At 50.1% G+C, this 18,726-nt stretch overlaps 1 protein-coding gene across 13 annotated transcripts in view; it reads right to left on the bottom strand.

Annotated features, from left to right (window-relative positions):
* TSPAN9 (tetraspanin 9) overlaps positions 1-18,726 on the bottom strand; it is a 206,056-nt gene that overhangs the window by 136,672 nt on the left and 50,658 nt on the right. For 3 of the 13 annotated variants that reach the window (XM_078450165.2, XM_060658699.3, XM_060658704.3), the window contains one exon: positions 269-382. The exons of the other annotated variants lie outside the window; for them this stretch is intronic. The gene's annotated coding sequence lies outside the window, so the exon portion shown is untranslated. Of the gene's footprint in view, positions 1-268; positions 383-18,726 lie in introns of those variants that run through there. 13 annotated transcript variants of the gene reach the window in all.

Here is an 18,726-nt window from a genome sequence, read left to right as displayed (position 1 = left end):
GCCGCTGCCACTCTCCCTCCCAGGGAATTCTCCAAACACATCAGCACGACAGTCAGGACCTACGGGCCTTTGGAGTTTCTGGCCTGAGAGAGTCTAGAATCTCAGGAAGGTCTTGGCAGTGGCGAGGCGAAGAAAGGCCATAGACAAAGCAGGTGGAGCAGGATATGGAAGAGAAGGAAGAAGGCAGTAGGGAGAACAGAAAAGCAAAATCATGGGAGGGGACAGAGCACATGGAGGCATTTGAAAGCATTCCAAGCGTAATTAATACCTGTCTTCCTCCATTAGACCTCAGCCTCCATGAAAGCAATGCCCTCGTCTTGCTCACTGCTGTGTTCCTAGGACTACCACGGTGCCTGGCACACAGCAGGTGCTCAATAAATGCCTGTCGGAAAGATGGAAGGGTAGATGGAAAAACAAACAGAATGTCAAGGAACTGTGGAGAAAGACAAGTCTTCTTTCTGCCCTTTCAGAGCCCAACACCTCCAAGAAGTCTTCCTGACCTCAGTGCTCACTCAGCTCCCGAGGGCTCTAAAACATCCAGGGCAGCCAGCCTCCTGGGCTCTGTCTGCCCCTCTGCATCAGCCATCACCCATCCCTACTGTCCTGGCGACCACAGGTCATAAGTCTAGGCTATGTGAGGGCTGAGAGAGACTGCAAAGATCATGCGGTCCCATCATCTCATCCTCTAGGTGAGGAGACTAAGACTTAGGGGAACTGGCTTGGCCGGGGCACAACCTCAAAGGGGAGAAAGTTTCTCATGACAGTGTCAGCAGGAGCTTGATAACAGAAGCCCAGTGCTGAGCCCCAATGCTCTGTAGCTCACTCACAGGGCCAGGCAGTGCCTACAGCCCATCTGTCTCTACAGCCTGCCAAGAGGCCTTCCTTCCCCTGTGCCCATGTTGATGAAACCCACTGCGGGTGACTTCAGAACATTGCACCAGGGGGAGGTTTTGCTGGCCATGGCGCCAGGCCTTTAATTTCCGATTTCCCAGCCTGATACCCCTAATCGTCCGAGCCCTCTCTGCTCTGAGCCCCATGTGGTCATACATCATCTTGGCTGCTGCCAGCCATGCCTTCCCCCAGCCATCTGGACAGAAAAATGAGGAAAGAGCAGGACAGGATGATTTTGGCAAAGAGGACCGATGGGAAGCTAAGGACACCTGGTCCCTACCCTTCCTGACCTCACTGTGTATATGCTATTGGAATGCAGGGTGATAAGCATGCTTTTCTTTTCCCGGGACTCAGTTTCCCTATAAGTAGTCGGGACTCTTTAGCCTCAAACTCAGCAAGATGTTTTGAGATGGAGATTCCTTTATATCTGCCCCCAGGTATAAACAAGGATATGCATCAGTATAAATGTGTATCCATATAAATCCATAGCAAACTCAAGTTGGGCACTTTCTAGGTATGGTAGGGTCTCTGCCCTGGAAGAGCTCTCAATCAAGTCGGAGAGTCAAAACAAGTTCACATAAAAAGCTACTTTCCAAATGAGAGCACTGGCACATGAAGGACACAGGACAAGGCCAGGGTGGACTGGCGCAGTTAGGGAAGATGCAACAAGAGACAGAAAAGCCAGCACCAAAAGATGGGCATGATCTCAAGAGTCAAGAGGTGAATGCAAGAGGTTGTGGGCCCTGAGCACAAGGCAAGCGTTGTCCCTACTGAAGGACCTCACTGTCCAAGCAGAGAGCAAACACATCACCCACCATGGATATGGCGCCCTGCTCACACGGGGGAGGCGGGGAGCACAGGAGACTCTGGGATGAAGCAGGGCTCCTCAGGGAAGGGGCTGATTCCAGGGCTGGGGCAAGAAGAATAGACCATGAGCCTGGAGTACCTTAGGGTGCCAGAAAGTAAGGATAAGATGAGGCCATGTCCAAAGGGCACAGGAGCCAAAGTGAAAGTGCTTCCAATGGTCAGAGGTGGAGTAATCTGAGCCACAAAACAACTACATTATTGAACTGTAACTATAGCCAATATGAACACATATCCATGATATTTATTACACAGCAGATATCCATACATTTGTTATATACTATACATTTTATAAGATAGATACACTAAATATTCATGTGTTTGTAATGACAAAAGAAATAACTCAATAATCAAATAAATAAATGTGGGAGAGGGGCCAGCTCTTCCTACAGAAGAATTCCAATTAATAAACAGAGGAAATGAAGGAAATAGAAATTACCATGAGGCAAACACTGCCATAATAACTCACTACAGGCAAGAACCACTGATGGATGCTAAAATTCGTGAGTAACATTTAAGCAAAACTTGGATATTTGCATAGTCTCGAAGTATCTTCCCACAAAACACTTATGAATTACCAAAAGAAAAACAGTACCTTTATCGAGGAGATACCTGGCCAACATCACCTTCTCCAAGCAACCAAGGTGAACGTCACCGGTAATAAGACATATTGACAGCATGCACCCCTTGACACGATGCACTGAGAAGGACACAGCATCACGTCTGTGGTATCCTTGCCAAAAATGCATAACTTCAATCTAATCATGGGAAAACACCGGACAAACCCAAAGCGAGGGACATTCTACAAAGTTCCTGATTAGTAATCTTCAATATCGTCAAGGCCATGAAAGTCAAAGAGAAACTGAGAAATTATCACAGGTTGGAGGAGACAAAAGAGACATAACAGCTAAATGCAGTGTAGGATCCTGGGGCATAAAAAGGACATTAGTGAGGAAAACACCAAATAGTCTGTAGTTTAGTGAATAACATTGCATCAGTATCAATTTCTTGATTTTGACAGTTGTACTATGGTTATGTAAGATGTTAACAACAACCCAAGAAAGCAAAAGGGCATATGTGCATGTGTATGCCACACGCATACAAGCTACAGGGCACATGTGTGAAGGAATGCAGGAATGTCAGGAAGTGTGCAAGAGAATTGGGGGGGGGGGGGGGGGAATGGTCCTTTGCTGTTTCAGGCAGCGTGCTGAGCCTAGGATCCGATTTTCACAAAAGGATTACTAGATTACATTCTTTACCACAGGCAGCTGTCCCTGTCAAATAAATAATCACCGCCTTACATTTATATATCACCTTTCACCCTGCAGCCCTTTTCCTACAGCCAGGACCAGCCTGGGAACAGTCTCAGCCCTTCACATGGTGGGGAGGGGCCAACCCACACCAGAGAGATCAACCCAAACCCCATCTGGTTTCTAAGAAAGGAAGGGCCAGGACCCCCAGTCAGAGAAGGAGAAACTCAGCAGCCAAGAGGGGAGAAGGGTGTGGGCGGATGGGTGGGGTGCCCCAGGATTAAATAAAAGCCAGCCCAAGAGAGAGAGAGAGGCAGGTGGCAGGCTCCCCTGAAGGGTATCCGTGTCAAGCAGTGTCAACCCAGGAACAGTAGGGCAGAGTGGCTACCGGCTCTCAGCCTCTGAAGCGTGTGTGATGTTGGGCAGTTTCCTCATTCCTGAGATGTACCTATCACATAGGATTCCCATAAGCGTCAATCCATGTTAAGCACTTAGCATAACAGCTGACACCAAATCTTGCTAGTCACCTGCTGGCCATTTGGGAAAGGGCCAATGCAAGGGCCAGATGGGCAGAGTAGGTGTGGGCATGGTGGAAAATATAGGGACTTACTAGTCCCAAGGAAAGAAGCCATGAGTTTCCCAAGTGGCTGTCACCAGTCCACTGCGGAGCAGCATGGAGTAGGGTCCTTACATCCAAGTCATAGGTAGCTGCCTACTCAGAAGAGGCAACTTGTTCTGATGTGGGGGCTGTCCCAGCAAGGGAGAAAGGCAAGAGCTTCCCTGTAAGATCCACAGAGCAGAGTTGGCCAGGCTGGGGAAAGAGGGAGGGGAGAGCTAAGGATGGGCAGCTCAACTCAGAGAAAAGCCTTTAGACCAGTGTGCCTGTGTTTCCCAAGCAACTAAGACACCATGCAGAGCCACCCAGACCCTGCTGGATATTTACAGTCCAGCTGCATTCACACACCCACTGAAAAGTCAGGTCAAAACATGAGTGCCGTCACCACCCGTAATGCAAGCCAAGGGCAAGTGAGAGGACCAGAGAAAATGCCAGGCACCAGAGATGAAAGAGGTCACTCTGGGTAATAGCATCATGCAGGGCTTCCTCAAAGAAGCAGGGCTCTCTCTAGACCTCGAAAGACAAGGAGGGCTCCAAGGAGCAGCGACGGGAGCAGAAAGCTGGCACGGACACCAGTGCCATCACAGCATGCTCCAGAGGCCGGCAGAACATCGGTCACCGTCATGGTGGGGGCCGAGGGGGGTGGGCTGGAAAAGCCATTGGGAGTCAGACTAAGAAGGGCTGGAGCTTCAGCCTCTGAGTGAAGACACCTCTGTGTGCTGCCACAGCTCTTGTGCTGAGAGAGCTGGAGAAGTTGGGGGAGAGAGGTTTGGGCATCAAGGAGCAAACTTTCAGTGAACAGGTTGAGTGATTTTTTTTTTAAGTTTCTCATAACACAGGATACTTAACAGCTGATAGAGACCATGGAAGCTTAGGCCACCTCGTGTAAAACAAAACCCAAGCTTCTCCTTTGGCAAGGACCCCATGGTCCACATCAACTGAATCTCCTGGCTCCCCCTCTGGCCTCCCGCATAGAGTCCCAACCTCTCCGTTGGCCTCTACTGTGAACTCCCACATTTCCCATGGCCTTCTCCATGAAGCCCCAATGCTTCCCCTTGGCCTTCTCCAATAAATCCTGAACTCCCTTGGTCCTTAGCCAATACACATCCAAACTTCCTTCTAATACCCTAAATAAAACCCCAAGTTTCTCTTTAGCCTCCCCCTGTCTACCTCCAAACTTCCACTGGTCACATGACTGAACCCATTCTTCCCTTTGTCCTGTCCCAGGATCCCAGTATTGGGTATCCATTCTCACCCATGGAACCTCACACCAGTCATCTGCCTTCCCACACCTAACCCCAAAACATCCCCACGTCCTCCCGCTGCAAGCCCAAACTACCTTTGAACTTCCTGTGCCCAACTACAAACCCTCCTCATTCAAATTCCTCAAGAAATCCTGCACTTGACTTCCCTTGGACCTTCATCAAACCCCCAAACTCTCCTCAACTTCCCCCACCAAATCTAAATCTCCAGCTTCTTCTAAGAAACCCTCAAGGGGTTTCCTTCTAGGGACTCTTGAGCAAGCCTGGGATGCTGACGGCAGCACCTCCCAGCCAATCCGAGGCAAATGCCAGGCATTTTATTCCCAGTCCATCCTGGACCCATGGGTGGGCCTGCCATCCAGGATTAGTACACACTTCACACCACACGTGAATCTTATGGAGATTTTAACAACATCCTGTTTGACAAGACAGGTCCTTCAGCTCTGACTAAAAATCCCCAGGGGTGCCTGGGTGGCTCAGTTGGTTAAGCGTCCCAACTCTTGGTTTCAGCTCAGGTCACGATCTCACAGTTTGTGGGATCGACCCCCACATCGGGCTCTGTGCTGGTAGCACAGAGGCTGCTTGGGATTCTCTCTCTCCCTCTCTTTCTCTCTCTCTCATAATAAACAAATAAACTATTAAAAAAAATAAATGAATGAATGAATGAATGAGTGAATGAATGAATGAATACCCTTAAGAGTTCCCTAACTCCAAACAAACCTAAGAAAGCTATGGCCATGTCCCTCACTAGAAGTGCTGCAAAATGCTTACTTTCCGTTTCCGACCCTGCCTGGTCACCACCGTCCCCAGACCGCACTTCAAGGAGCACTTGCCTAGATGATTATTTCCTCGGAGACTGTCCTGGGGCTGCCCGGAGACACCCTTTGACGGCCCAAACAGGAGGCCTTCCCAGGTGTGCAGGTAACCAAGAGCTAAAACGGTAGAGGGCAAGTTCCACACAGAGGGAAGCGTGGGTATGCCCCACAGGACCAGCTGGGGTCTACTGTCCCTGTGCTTCTACCTGGGCTGGTGTGGGTGCAAGGGTCTGAGCCCCAGGTGGGTCAGCAGCGGGGGCTGGAGCCCGCCCACCTGAGATGCAGGAGAAAATCCACCTGAGGGAAGCCCTGAGGAAAACTGTGTCTATGGACGCCAAGGCTACAAACTCTGTCAAGGGATGTATCAAGGGGGGGCGTGAGGCAGGCAGCTGGTCCCGGTGGCCCACTACAAAAGCCAGGCCCCAGGGAGAAAGCCCCTCTGACTGCAGGTAAGGGACACACAGGCAGGCTGGCCTCCGGTAGGAGGAGGGAGGAGGGGAAGGTGTGAACAGAAAAGGGGAAAATCTAATTAAAACTGGTTCCTGCTCAGCCACCTGCTAAAAACCACAGCTCACCCAAGGCTTGGACAGAGGATCGCTGACAACACTGCCAAAGGTTTCTCCCCGTGGCCTGGAGCAGAGAGGGGAGGGGGAGGAGGGAAGGAGCAGCGCAACGCCGCCGTCCTTCCGAGAACCCCCCCAAAAGAAAAAGGCTCAAAAAGCTGAAACCTGAGAAGATGCCAAGGGGCAGCGGGAGGCAATTTACAGCCGAGAAAACTGAGCACTCCGGCCAGATGTGGGCCCTGGGGAGGAGGGGGGCCTAATGCCGGTGTGCGCCAAGAGGGTGTGGCAGAGGCCCGAGGGGGTGGGGCAGAGGCGCTGAGGGGGTGGGGCAGAGGCCCGAGGGGGTGGGGCAGAGGCCCGAGGGGGTGGGGCAGAGGCGCGAGGAGGTGGGGCAGAGGCGCTGAGGGGGTGGGGCAGAGGCCCAAGGAGATGGGGCAGAGATGGCTGCCCTCCCTGGGCTCAGTGGCCAGAGCAAGGCCTGGTGACAGGGCTGGAGAGAAGGAAGCAAAGGCAAGGAGGCAGAAGGAGGAAAGCCAAAGAAGAAACCGAGGAGGGGTGAGCCCAGAAAAGAGGTCCATGAGAGAGGTCTGCAGGAGCATGGCACAGGCTCGACACCTGGGCCTCCGCCCTCTGTCCCATTGGTCCCTGGACTAGCTCCTTCCTCTGACATCTGTGACTCCAAGAAGTGGTGAGTGAGAATCAGTGAGGAGACAAAGCTGACTCTCCTTCCTGGCTCAGCCCTGAACTACATACATATACACAGTCACACACACACACACACACACACACACACACACACACACACACACACACGGGATCTGGTCTTCCCAGCTTGCTGCCACACCTGCCAAACCCCTCCCCAGGCGGAGGGGCCAGGCCAGGGTGGGGACAGGATAGGAAAATCCATTCCAGAGTGGGAATCTCTGGGCCGCCTCACCATTGCAGATGACAGATGTGGTCCTAGGTGCATGAAGGGGCAGCTGAGACCCAGAGAGGGGGAAGGCCAAACCCCAGGTCACACAGCAGTGAGGGGAAGCCAAGCTCCAGACACCTGACTCTCAGCTCTGTGCTCTCCCTGCTCCCTATACTACCTTCCTTGTTCCCAGAACCAGCAGCAGCCCCAGTTTAAGGAAACAGAGCTGCCCCCTCTCTTGAACATCAAGGGGGTTGGGATAGGATGTAGGGAGGAAGTCAAGCCCCCTAAAGAGCTGAACACAGAAATTCATGTGACAAGAGGTGGAATTATTTCCCCTGGAAAAAAAATTAATAGAAAGCCCTCCCTTACCAGACCCCAGGGGTATTTTGCTGGAAGCTGACGTAATATAGAGAGGAGAGGCCAAGGGGAAAGGAGCCCCCCAACCCCCAGCAAGCCTACTGCCAGGAGCACAACAGGGAGACTGCAGCTGGAGCTGGGGCGGGGGGGGGGGGGGTGGGGTTGAGGGGGACAGGACACGCCAAGCAGGATGTTGGAGCCGGAGACGCAGTCCTTGGCGGGTGTCTGGCTGGAAAGCAGAAGCCTTTGAACTGGCAATCCAGGGGGTGATGCTTCCCTGGGGCCCAAAGCCAGGCTAACATAGATGTGGGGTGCCCAGAGAAGGGTGTGTCAGAGGTTTCATAGTGGTTGTGTCGACCAGCAGAACCCACTGGACGTGAAGCCAGGTGGGAGGTGGGAAGCAAAAGGCAGGGTTCTGGGAGAGCAGGGACTCAGGCTCCAGAGGCAGACACTTGGATCCTCCAGCGAGGAGGGGGTGGGAGGCCTGTGGTGGCCAGGAGTAGGGGGCCCAAGGAAAAGTAGGCAGGGCCAGTGTCCATCTTTCCATCGACTCCTGTCACTCAACCACTGCAGTTCTGATAAAGCTGACATGGTTTTGTGGCCAGAAAGAGTGGAGCTGAGTGTAGAAGACCAGGACCTCAAGAAGACCCATCTTGGAGAGGGAAAAAGACAAAGGGGAGGATAGAAGCCAAACCCATGGTTGCTGCTCCAAATTTGGAAGGTGCTGCACCGGGGGAGGGGGGGCAAATGGAAAGGGGGGCTGAGCAAAAGCCATGCTTCAGAGAAGCCCAGAACAGTATTGGTACCTCAAAATGCTGGCAGGAGCTCAGTTCCCAGCACATAAACACCCTCCTTCCCAACCTGATCTGTGCCCTCATAGTACAATGGCCAGTGGAAGGTTCTAACAGCTGGGGCCACCTGGCACTCCCACAGTACAAAGTGTGAGCTGGGGCTGAGTCCCAGGCCAAGCTGCCCTCCATCCTGCCTCCCGCTCAGGGTGCGAGCTGGTGGAATGCCTGAGCTCTTACTTGCAGGCTTGGGCTCTTTGACTTCCCACAGGGCACCTGCACACACTTTTCACTTCCAGAGGTGCCGGCTGTGACTGGGGTAGGTCTTCTGACAGTCATCCTGGTCCTGAGAGTGAGTGCTTTTCTTACCTCACCCCCGCAACCCCCAACACACACACCTGCTTCGCTACAAAAAGAGAGGCAACACAGTGTGGTCAAACAAAATGCCACTGGACGTGGAATCTGAACACCAGGGTCACCATCCTGTATTTGAAGTGTTGGGCCCATTCTTACTTTTCTATATGCCTCAGTCTCCCCATCTGTAAAAAAGGGGATGTGCCAGTACCAAACACAGGGTAAGACCTTTGGAAAGACCATGGGAGACCACGGGAGATAATGAAAAACCACATAAACTGGAACACAAACTGTAGAGTAATATGCAAAGTGCTTAAGAATGAGCACAACTCTGCCTGGGTGCCTGGGTGGCTCAGTTGGTTCAGCGTCTGACTCATGGTTTCAGCCCAGGTCATGGTCTTGTGACTCATGAGTTCGAGCCCCACATTAGGCTCTGTGCTGACAGAACAGAGCCTGCTTGGGATTCTCCCTCTCACCCACTCTCTCTGCCCCTCTCCTGCTCACTCTCTCTCTTATCAAAATAAATAAATAAAAGTTTTAAAAAATTTAAATTTTTTTTAATGTTTTATTTATTTTTGAGACAGAGAGAGACAGAGCATAAGCAGGGGAGGGGCAGAGAGAGAGCGAGACACAGAATCCAAAGCAGGCTCCAGGCTCTGAGCTGTCAGCACAGAGCCCAACAGGGGGCTCGAACCCACAAACTGTGAAATCATGACCTGAGCCAAAGTTGGACGCCTAACCGACTGAGCCACCCAGGTGGCTAGTTAAAATTTCTTTTAAAAAATGAGTACAATGCTTAGGTGGTGTGTGACTTATCATGAGAGCCAGCCTGCCGGATTCAAGTCCCAGCACACGACCAGCTGCATGTGAGGGGTGGAAGAGTTCAGGGTGGGCAGAGCATCGTCTGGCTCCAACACGTGCTTTGCAAATGTCTGCCACTCCTACGGATCACTGTTAGCGTGGCCCACATCTTTGGCCTCTGTGCTGTGGTCCCTTCCTCAACCACCACTGCACCCGTCAGTGTGTGCATAGACTGCCAGGCTGGGGACTTCGCAGAAAGCAAGTGACTCTGAGTCTCAGCTCCTAGTCCCTTTAAGGCACAAAACCCCAGCCTGGGACATATGAGAAGACTTCCCCGATCATGGGAGCTGTACTCAAGAAGTCTGGGTCACACTGAGGGAAGGCTCCTGAAAAGCCACCCCCCAGCACTGAGGCTGTTTGAGCTGAGACAGCCACTTCTCAAGAATGTTGTGGGAGAGTCCAACATCAGGCTGCCTCAGCTTCACCCCAGCCTTTCCTCATACCCATCCCAGAACCAGCGAGACATGGAATCTGAGAGTCCGTGTGCCATCCAAGAAACGATGGCTGACCACCTAGAGCAAAGGGCTTGACCTAAATAAAATCAACATGGAAGAGAAATTGGTAAGTTTCCTGCTGCCATCTAGTGGCTGACACAAATAAGAGCAGGCAACGAGCCAGCAGGCCACCAGCCAAGGGGTGACCAGTAAGCAGTCAGCCCTGCACCCCTGACCAGGGGTGAGTGACCAGCTACGTGAGGAAGCACCTAGCAGAAGACAGAGGGTGCAAGAAAAATTATTAAAGTGCTGGAAAAACGCCTGCCGGTTAGCCTCCAGAGATTGAGGGAGGAAGGTTCATTCACCCATGTAAGAAATAAAAATGGTGGTCTGCCGGGTGAGCAAAATAAAAACTTAAACAATTTTTAAAAATATTTTTTAATGGCGCTCTGTCTCTAGGGCAAGGAACCACATGGGCACTGAGAAAAATCAGGTAAACAAGGTGCTGGCCCTGCCCTGACCATGGAAAGCTTCCTATGTGGCCTCTCCTCCTCAACTCTCCCAGGCCCCATGCAGCCTCACTCCTGTCACACACGTCTACCAGCCCCTGACTTTGCCATGTCTTTCCCCATGCTGGTCCCTCTTCTCCCTGCAAATGTCACCACCCCTTCCACATCGCATCATCCCCTTTCCTTAGGCTCTCACGCTGGACTATGATTACCAGATTGCATGTCCCACCGGATCCAGCCCCCCTGTTCTCAGCTAGCTGTCACATCAACAAAGCTGCATGGCTGGCTCCACAGGCCAAACTGGATCCCAGAGCCCTCAGATACTTCTCACCTCCTGTCTTGAAAAATATAGGACCCTAACCCTGCCATGCCAAACCCCAGGGCCACTGTCCAGAGACCTCCCTCCATCCCTCCAAAAGGACCATCTGTCTGCTGGCCTGTCTGTGAGCCTCCTGCTACAGGCTGCCTTCTACCTGCAAGCAGCAACCCTGAGCAGAGGCAAGCAAGCCCTCACAGATCTTAGGTGTTCCCCTTGGATTGACAGAGTACAGACCAGAATCAGGAGACCTGGGTTCCAGCCTCAATTGGCCCCTAAGTGGCTGCAATAATACTCTGGCAAGTTTCTTCTTTCCTAAAGCCTTAAAATTTCCCCTTAAAACTGTAGAATGAAGGCTCATTACTTGGGTCCCATTACTTGACTACAGGTCAAAACATCTATGGCACTAATTCATACTAAAGTGTCAATGACCAGTAACAGCTAATTGTGTAACTGCTCCCACAATACTCTCATCTTGAGAGGGGGGAAGGCCTTGACCCATCACCCATTCATTCATACAGTAATTGAACACCCATGTGCTTGTGGGGGGATCAATATTTTCAGCAGTGTGACTTGCTTAGGTCTGCTCCAGACACAGGAGAAAGGCTGATGAGGAAGGCAAAATGTCAATGCAGAGCTGACATGGGCAAAGTGGAAGGAAGGAAGGAAGGAAGGAAGGAAGGAAGGAAGGAAGGAAGGAAGGCCCTCACCCTTACCTGACCTGCTCTGCAGGCACTGTTTCTTGTACTCACCCCTCACAGCAACCCTGGGAGCTGACTGTGTTTATAATTAAAGAAACTAAGTTACCCAGTGAGCGTGGAGCTGCGAGCTGAGTGCTGGTGGGTGCTCATAAATGGCCCTGCCCTCTCCTGCCCTCCATCGACATGTGTTTGTGGTATCTGAGCCCTGAGGTTCCCCCACTCCCCATTCAAGGTTGTCATTCCCGTGGCCCCTTATTCAAGTCTGCACACCAGAGTCAGTCAGAGCTCCCAAGGGGGACCCCCAAACGCCTGCCCAGCTTTGAAGAAGCATCATTCTGGGGTACATCTGAACGCATTCTGTTGGATATGCTCAGCCTGATGGCATCCATTGTTTTGGAACTGCCCTTGGATAAACATAAATGGGAATGCACTGGAAAGAAAGGCCTGGAAGGACCCAGAACCCACAGTAAGTTTTACCTGATTTCCCCTGGGAAGGGATCTGAGGATGGGGGATGGCTATGGGGGTGGGGTCTCTCACCTTTTACTCTATCACTTTTACATTACTTCATTTTTTGCAGCAACCAAATTTTCATATAGTAACTGAGTCATTATTTTAACCACTCTATGCAGATAGATGGCAGGTCTACACCCAGTACTTATAAGGAAAGTGCCAGTGGGGTGCACCAGGTCTCGCAGGACAGGCTCCTAGAGCAGGAGATGAGTCCATGGCTTTTTCCAGGATGGGTGGGGTCCCCTGGGCACAGGCAGATGGTGGCATGGTTTCTGGAGCACAGAGACAAACTCTCTGCCCCCCAAAATACCTCATCCATCTGCTCATTCATGCCTGGAATTCCTTCACTGAGGGGCAGTCTTTGATTCCTTGGTCAGAAATAGGTCTGAAATCGTAAACCCACCCAAGAGAAGCCAAACAGTGCCTTCAAGTCATACTCAGAGGGAACAAGGTCACTGGTGTTGGGGGCACAAGCCTCTTCCAAGGCTCTTAGAATAATCCTATGGCCAAGATGGGGATGTCAGGCTGGAGGCAGTAATAACCTGGTGGATTAATAACAGCCCAAAAGTGAGAAAGAGGACTTCTTTGTCAGCCTGCAGAAAGGCATGTGGCCTCACCCTGGCTTAGGTGGAAAGAGAGAGCCCACAGACCAGGACTGGGGAGGACAGGCTGAAACAAGCGTGACCACCTGGGCTGAAAGAACCAGACCCTGAGAAGCTCCACAAGCTGGAGGAAGGGATGACACCCTCAAGGAGAGAGTGGATAAGAGAAAGTAGCAGATCTGGAGCAAGGGAACAGGGAGCCCACACCATACTGCTCCCAGCCTCGCCGGAGGCCTGTCCAGGGATCTGAGCATTTTAAACAGGATCTAGACAAATGGGGCCACACACTGTGGAAAGTACCAGTAGGGTGGCGGAAGACCTGAGAACTGGGTCAAAAGAAAGCGGGAACATTAACTCTGAAGGAGAATGCTTCAATGTCACTGATCATCAGGGAAATGCAACTCAAAACCACAATGAGATAGCACTTCACATCCACTAGGACGGTCATAATTATTTTAAAAAATGTTTTAATGGCAATAACTGTTGGCACGGACATGGAGAAATTAGAACCCTCCTACTTGATGGTGGGACAATGTAAAATGGGGTAGCCGCTGTGGAATAAAGTTTGGCAGGTCCTAAAACGTTAAACACAGAATTACATATGACCCAGCAGCTCCACTCCTAGGAATCTACCTGGAAGAACTGGAAACAGGTGTCCAAAAGACCTGTGCATGACCGTTCACGACAGGTACATTCACTATAGTCGAAAGGTGGAAACAGCCCAAATGTCTAACAACAGATGAATGGATAAACAAAATACGGTCTATATGATGACTTTGGGGATGATGGTGGGAAGTTCATGGGGTTCAGAGCTGATGACCCGTTACATACTATGAAGTTGGGGGAGGTAAGGTCAAAAGGGAAGCCTCCAGAGGGACTTTGATATGCTAAAGAGGACTCAAAGATACCTGAGGCCTTGCTATTGTCAAGCTAAGATTGTTTTTCCTCTAGTAAGGCATTAACATTAGGACAGTAGGGAGTTCCTGGAGAAACTAGTCCTTTGCCTCAAGTATTTGTCAATGGGCTATAGGTTATAAGGAAATTTAATTTTACCTGCCATTGTCTTCTTGCCTTGGTTCCCCATATCACTATGGAGGAGTGATGTTGGGGCTCCAGGAAGCTGAGTCTATGGGTTTCTGGAGATTAGGCTATTGATAAGATTGCCTTTTCCTTGTAATTTACTAAGATATTTTTGTAAACTGATGGAGACTCATGTCCTGTAAGACTGTGATCTCTATCAGTTAACCATTTATTTTCTTTCCTTTCCTTTGTTTTTGGGCAGCCAGGAGTGCCTGAGGAATATCACACATATCCCACCTGGGGACATGGGGGGGGGGGCCCCCCGCTTTGCTAGCTTGTACTTTGCCCTCAGCTTGCCTTATGCTCTCTCATCATATACATACCAGGGAATACTATTTAAGCCATAGAAAGGACTGAAGTACTGACACATGCCACAATATGGATGAGCCTTGATAATACTATGCCAACTATTGAAATAAGCCAGACATAAGGGCCACATTATATGATTTTATTCATACAAAATGTCCAGAATAGGCAAATCCATAGACATCAGATCAGTGGTTGCCAGGGGCTGCAGGGAGGGGAGATGGGCGGCAGGGGAAGGGATGATGTCTCAGGGGTGCGGGATCTGTGTGTGGGGTTGTGAGAAGCGAGATGGTTCCTTTCAGAAATACCAAATAAAAGCAGCACTGTCTAGTTAACAATAGGTTTACAACCTATTGGAAATATGTACGAACCCACCCCCCAAAATGGGAGTCCCAAATCCTTAGACACTTCACTTCCTGGTTCTTCCCCTCTCCATTCCATGGGCTTATTTTTGTGGGCTTATTTTCATGGGCTTTGCAATGAGCATGCGCCAAAGAACTGAAGTCTCTGCGCCACCTCAAGGAATGCACGTTTGGCCTTACATGGGCATAGGTGACACCAGGTAAGGCTGTGACCTCTGCAGTACTCAGCCAATGAGGAATCCAGGGAGGGGCTTCAGGCTAGGAGATAAATTGTCTGCTGGAACTGCCCCAAGTGTGCCTGTCCATTAGACACCTGCTCTTGCAAGAATGTTGATTAAAGCTTCATTTCACTGTGCTCCGAGTCTCGGCATCCCTCCTTTGATTGGGTCAGTGGGCTTATTTCTCACAGGGTGATAAAAAAGTTGTGGCTCTAGATGGTGATGATGGTTTCACAACACAATGAATGTACTTAATGCCGATGAATGGTCCACTTTAAAATGGTTAAAATGGGGGCGCCTGGGTGGCGCAGTTGGTTAAGCGTCCGACTTCAGCCAGGTCACGATCTCGCGGTCTGTGAGTTCGAGCCCCGCGTCGGGCTCTGGGCTGATGGCTCGGAGCCTGGAGCCTGTTTCCGATTCTGTGTCTCCCTCTCTCTCTGCCCCTCCCCCGTTCATGCTCTGTCTCTCTCTGTCCCAAAAATAAATAAAAAACGTTGAAAAAAAAAATTTAAAAAAAAATAAAATAAAATGGTTAAAATGGTAACTTTATGTTATGTGTGCTTTTACCACAATAAAAATAAATGTTTTAAAAAATGGAGAGCACTTTAGGAGGGACATGATACCTGATGGAAAAATCGTGAGGGTCTGTCCAGAAGAGATCAGAGGACAGGACTTGTTCTGTGAGTTCCCACAGTAAGGAACCTACCAGAAGTCAAACTCTGACAGTACAGTGTGCATGGTGGCACATTTGATGATGGGGTGCGGGGCAGGCTGAGGGCAAAATACAGGCTAACAACACCCCTCTCTCAGGTAGGATATGTGTGATATTCCTTAGACACCCCTGGCTACCCAAGAACAAAGGAAAGGGGTTTAAGTGCTTGTCATGGTGATGTGGGAAACAAAGGCAAATGAAAAATTAAATTCCCTACTGCCTACAGCCCATTAACAAGCCCTTGAAACCGGCAGAGTGACCTCCCTCTAGGAGCTCAGCTGCCTCTATGATGACACTTAGCTAGGGGCTAAAGAGAATCTTAGCTTAACATTATCCCAACCTCAAGGATCCTGTAAGTCTACTTTAACATATAAAAATTCCCCTGGAAACTTCCTTTATCTCAACTCCCCCCAAGATATATGCTGGCAATCATACCCCAAGCTTATGGCCCCCTGATATACATCTGAAGGGTCTCATGACTGATTTATTAAACAGTAAAAAGTGGTGTTTCCCTAGCAACAGCTAGCCCCTCAAGGTCCTGGAAACCTTCTTCCAAAATTCCTTAGAGACTTACTCTATCCCTAACCCCCTCTCAACCTGAGGGTATATATAATCAGTTACCTGCCACAACCCCAGTGCAGCTCTTTCTCCCCACCGGTCCTGTCCCCGTGCTTTAATAAAATCACCTTTTTGCACCAAAGACATCTTCAAGAATTCTTTCTTGCCATTGGCTCTGGACCCCTCCACCATCACCCCAAAACTTCATCACATTCACCGCGTGATGTGTCAGGCACCGTGCCAATGGCTTTACCAGCACAGATACTACTGTTGTACCCATTTTTAGGTGAACAAACTGAAGCTCAGAGAAGCCTCAGTCACACAGTTAATGGAGGAGCTAAGCACCTGTGCTCTGTGCCACCATGCTCTACACCATCCTCAGTGGAGAGGACACAGCTGCAGCTTCAGAAAGCCTTAATCGAGCCCCACTATCACCTTTCTGCATGTGGCCTCTGGCTATCACCTTTCTGCATGTGGCCTCTGGCTATTTGCTCAGCCTCGCTGTACCCAGCTTCCTCCATTGTAAAAACTGGAATAACTGCCATCAACTGGCTCCAAGGCCTGTTGGGACAATGAAATGAGATAATGAAGGTACCTAGCAGCTCCCGGCACATAAAGGGACTCCATAAATATTCAGTTGCTTTCCCCCGCCCCCCCCCCCCCCAACGTACAGAAATTTACAAAGGTAGAGTAAACTCTCTTAGCAGGTGGAGAAGGAGGTGAAGAGGTGAGAAGAAGCAAAGGCCCCACTCAGCAAGGACAAGAAGCAGACGGGAGCCCCAGGTGACTTTGAAGCTTCTACCCTTCAAATCTGCTATGGCTACAGCATGAGACCTTTTCCCAAGAGCAGGCTATGGCAGAGGAAGAAAGGGAGCCATTCGAGGACACTGAGATCCTACAGGAATCCGAGTTCTCTCAAAAAGAAAAAAGGTGAGAGAGACGGGCGGCTGGGAACAACAAAAATAAAGTTTGCCAATAAAAATAGAAGGAACGTACACTTTTAGAGCATCCCCATGTGTGCCAGACACTATGCTAAGCATTTTATATAGATTATCTCACTGAATCTTCACATATCTGCAGGGCAGATACTATTATTACCCTCATCTCACTGATGAGGAAGCTGAAGCTAAAAGAGGTAAAGAAGCTTGCTCAAGGTCACGGAAGTAGGAAGTGCTTGCTCTGCCACCGGCCACAGGCCAATCCTAAGTGCCAGCCTCCAGAAGCCCTATATCACCTGACATGAGAGGTGATGGCCTTTGGGCTTCATCTGCCCAGATCCTGCCTCCTGCGTTCAGGCAGAAGTCTATCCAGAGCAGAAAACTAGCCCCAAGCAGAACCTTCTTCCTGCCTATCTATGGGCAGAAAGCCAAAGCCAGAAGCTAATGCTAAGAAGAAATTGTGAGAAGATCCGGTGAATATTTAGGAAAATTTTGTAAAGTAGAGGGGGAAAAAAAGAGGAACTTCTGTTTTCACCAGCTCAGTCAGCTTTGGGAAGAAACCACAGGCCACTTGGGGCGGCTGCCAAATGCTCAGCCCTATCCTGCTGGTGCGTTGGCTCTGTTGTGAGAGGGGTTCAAGTTTCCTGAGCTGGCCGGGCAGGACCAGCCACAGGCACACGGCTGACTCTGCAGTGGCCGGGGAAAGCAAAGCTGCAGGGACATGACCCACGGGCCATCCTAATAGCACTATCCTGAAGGAGCCAGAGTCCCTACAGCCTCCCCCGCGCCCCGCCCCCCCCCCCCCCTGCCTAGTCCATCCCATGGATCAGCGCCCCTTTCAGAAAAGAGGCTGCAGGGAAGGCACCGGCGGTGACCCAGGGCCCAGGGCACGCTCAGGGTCTGCACACTACCTGAATGGGGGCCAACAGCACTGGAAGGAAACATTAGTGACCAGCAGTAAGCAGGCTCTAACGCTGCCTGGCTCTGACCCTGCCTGGGACCCCAATCCACGGTGGAGGCCATTCATCTTACTCGTGAGCCACCTCGAGAAGAAACTATGAGGATAAAAGAGACAGATTCTGAAAAGGATGTTGAGATTCTCATTTGTTCATAAGCTAACTTTTAAGGGCTTATGATGTCTAGGACACTGTGCCAGACCCTATACATGGACTATCTCATTTCATTTTCACAAGAGCCCCAAGAGGTGGTAATCACCATCATCGCCATTTCAAAGGACAAACTGAGTGTTGAAAAGGGGCCTGTGCAATGACAAATTAGTAGGTGGTAGAATTAGGATACACACCCATGTGGTCTGACCTCAGAACCCACACTCTTAACCAAGATCCTTTACCACTTCCTAAAACAGACTCTCAGGAGCTAGTAAAAAGAATTATTAAACAAAGTTCCTGGCCTCAGAGCATTTACAGCCTGATGAGGGAAATGGATAAATAGATCCAATGCACAGGGAAACAGCCTACGACTGCATATATTATTACCAAAGGTACTCATTCATTGCTTCCATTATATAAAGGCACGAGCTAGAGAACCAACGGAATGACTGAAGGAAGACGGTGGGAATTTAACTTTAAAATATGATGTGCACATTTGAGGCTCCTGGGTGGCTCAGTCAGTTAAGTATCCAACTCTTTATTTCAGCTGGGGTCATGATCTCACAGTTTCTAAGTTTGACCCCTGCACAGGTTCTGCACAGTGTGGACACTGCTTGGGGTTCTCTCTCTTCCTCTCTCTCTGTCCCACCCCCCTCCCAAAATAAGTGAATAAACTCTAAAAAACAATAATAAAATAAAATAAATGAAATGAAATGAAATAAAGTAAAATAAAATAAAATAAAATAAAATAAAATAAAATAAAATAAGACGTGCACAATAGCCATACAGTGGAAATGACCCAAATGTCCATCAACAGACGAATGGATAAATAT

Source organism: Panthera onca, chromosome B4 (assembly GCF_046562875.1).
Source record: "Panthera onca isolate mPanOnc1 chromosome B4, mPanOnc1 haplotype 2, whole genome shotgun sequence".
Taxonomy (NCBI): Eukaryota; Metazoa; Chordata; class Mammalia; order Carnivora; family Felidae; genus Panthera; species Panthera onca.
The sequence above is the reverse complement of the archived record's forward strand: the minus strand, read 5'-3'. Positions and strand labels throughout refer to the sequence as shown.